General features: G+C 34.4%; 1 protein-coding gene across 1 annotated transcript in view; it reads left to right on the forward strand.

Moving 5' to 3' along the window:
* The window catches only part of LOC145271197 (uncharacterized), a 12,249-nt gene extending 9,572 nt beyond the window's left edge, over positions 1–2,677 (forward strand). The window contains exon 2 of the mRNA XM_080126725.1: positions 1–2,677. This exon is cut by the window's left edge and continues 2,292 nt beyond it. The gene's annotated coding sequence lies outside the window, so the exon portion shown is untranslated.
* Positions 2,678–2,993: the final 316 nt, after the last annotated feature.

The following is a 2,993-nucleotide window of genomic DNA, read 5'->3' on the forward strand; positions in this document are numbered from 1 at the left end:
TTTTCAAACAACAAATGCAACTGTATTTTATTCTTAAAAAATAAAAACGGAACAACAAATAAGTTATATTTTATTGCAAATCGGGGATGAGGGGCTTAGAAGATTTAATACCTGGACATTATCGGAAGAAGAAAAAATAGACACAACATCTGGGGACAAGTCATCAAACATCTGGGAACATGAACCACCATCGATAACATCAAATGGAAAAGTGTTCTATGACAATCTTATTTGCCACTCAGCAATTGAGAGCCCAAGCCACCTAATGTCTGCATGCCCAATCTTATTAGCGGATGGCCTTTACACTGCCCATCACAACAAAGTATGTAAGTACCTCCATTGGAAGACCTGTGGAGAGATGCAACTTGACAGATCGACAAACATCTGGGAACATGAACCACCACCAATAACATCAAATGGAAAAGTGACCGTGTTCTATGACAAAGACATACAGGCGGGCACATATCTAAAAGACAAAGCCATCACACCAGATATTGTAATATGGAACAAGCCCAAAAGAACTGCACTCATTATTAATGTCACTGTCTCAAATTACTATGGCCTAAATAGAGCTGAGCAGGAAAAAATAACAAAATGGCAGGAACTAAAGAAATGATTTAAAAAATGATGTGGTTCCTTAACTAAATCAATATTATACCAGATATCAATAGAACTGGGTTCAACAAAGAAACAACCCATCATAACTACGGCCAGACGACAACTTTAACACATGTACATATGTAATGCTACATGGCGTTACACTTTATTGTAGCAATTCATGACTGGAAAGAAATAAATAAAAATCTGGGTTGGCATTTTTTTTTTAGCATAAGTTGTTTATTACTGTTTTTTTCTTTCTCCCTTTCTTGACACCAGCTTAAAACTCTCCCGCTGCCACATCTCGCCTTTCCTCTGACATCGATTTTTAATGAGCATCCAGCTTTGGTGTCTATGAAGAATAGTCTATGGTTTGTAAGAATACATAGCCACACACAAACTCGTGATATATATATATATACATATATATATATATATCTTCGATTTGCCGAGCCGTGTATTTTATTTAAAAAATGGCACCCAAAAGTTGTTGTTCAGCCATATTCTACTCAAGCGTTTTCTATCAGTGCATCCGATTATCATTAGGAGCTGTTGTTGTCATTTTTCTTTTTCTTTTGGACACCATTTTGTACAACATGCTGACTAAAATAAAAAAAGTCAGCTCGGCGAATTGAAAAGATATCCAGAAAAATCGGTAAAAAGAATAACTCTTGTGTTCAATCAAATGTGCTTAAATAATGACTTGGCAATATATATATATATATATATATATATGCAGGGTGTCCACAAAGTCTCGCTACATAATGTAGCAGTTGTTGTCATTTTTCATTTACACACACAAACTCTTGATATATATATATATATATATATATATATATATATATATATATAGGTATATATATATCTTCGATTTGCCGAGCGGTCTATTTTATACAACAAAGATATACAGGCGGGCAGATACATAAAAGACGAGGCTATCAAGCCAGATATAGTAATATGGAACAAGTCCGAAAGAACTGCACTCATTATCGACGTCACAGTTCCAAATGATTTTGGCCCGAATAGAGCTGAACTAGAAAAGATAACAAAATATCAGGACCTAAAAATATGATAAAAAAATTACATGGTCTCTAAAAGAAATAAACGTAATACCGGTTGTGACGGGAGCAACTGGTTTAATAAAAAAGAAATTTCAGAAATACTTAGAAGCAATCCCTTAAAGACAAAGCTGTAAGAAAATAGAGAAAACTTTATTCTTGCGAAGTATGTGGTTCAGCATTTTCACTAGAGCAGAATGGGAAAAGATAACAAAATATCAGGACCTAAAAATGATCTAAAAACATGGTCTCTGAAAGAAATAAACATTATACCAGTTGTGACAGGAGCAACTGGCCTAATAAAAAAGAACCTTCAAAAATACTTAGAAGCAATCCCTGGAAAACCAAGCTATAAGGAAATACAGATAGCAGCCATAAAGGGAACAGTGTATATTCTTAAAAGAGCCCTCGGATATAAATTTAAACTATAATAGAATCAAGTGTTAGCCCCAGGAAAGAGCCCCTTGATCTCTTCAAACTAACAAAAGTAAAATAAAAAAAAGGGAACTTGAATGTCTACTAGACACTATCCACAAGTGTCTAAGGTCTCTCTGTACAGGAGTTTGCCAGAACAACCTGGAATGAGGATACTTTTTCCATAGAAGTAAACCTTGACCAAATATTCAAAATCACTTAGCATTTGCTGCACACAAGATCTCCTCACTATGGCTGACTTATATTAACTTGGTTGGTTAAAATGATGCACCTTCTCCAAGTGATATTACCTCAAGTAATAGCACGAATCTGGATACTCCACCAGACTAGATAAATCCTTGTCCTGGAATCCAGTAAGATCAAGAGACCAAAACGAAAGATATACTACAACGTATGAAAATGGTTAATTGGGGAGAGGAAAATTATGTTCTCAATGTCTTTACTAACTCAGTGTTTGAGAGATAAAGAACTTAAATGGCAAATTCGAATATCTATGTATCTCATATAGAGTTCAAGTGTTAGCCCAAAGTAGTGGACCACTTGATTTCTGAGAACGTCTACTGAAGTAAAATAAAACAAAAAGAAAACTTGAATGCCTATTAGACGCTATCCTAGAGTGTTTAAGGTCTCTCTGTAGAGCCCTCAGATATAAATTTAATGGAATCAAGTGTTAGCTCCAGAAGGGAGGTCCTCGATCTTTTAAAACTAACGGACATAAAATAAACAAGTATAAAATAAATATAATAAATCCAGCAGGAATATTTCCACACGATGTAGTGTGTAAATATTCCTGCTGGATCATCTGTAGAAAAATTAAATATGAAATGTAGCAGTAATAAAAAAATGAATAATATGCAGTAAGTTTTGTGAATTTTATGGATTAGTGGCCAGTTAGTTTTTATT

Source organism: Euprymna scolopes, chromosome 46, assembly GCF_053919585.1.
Source record: "Euprymna scolopes isolate OS-2025 chromosome 46, ASM5391958v1, whole genome shotgun sequence".
Taxonomy (NCBI): Eukaryota; Metazoa; Mollusca; class Cephalopoda; order Sepiida; family Sepiolidae; genus Euprymna; species Euprymna scolopes.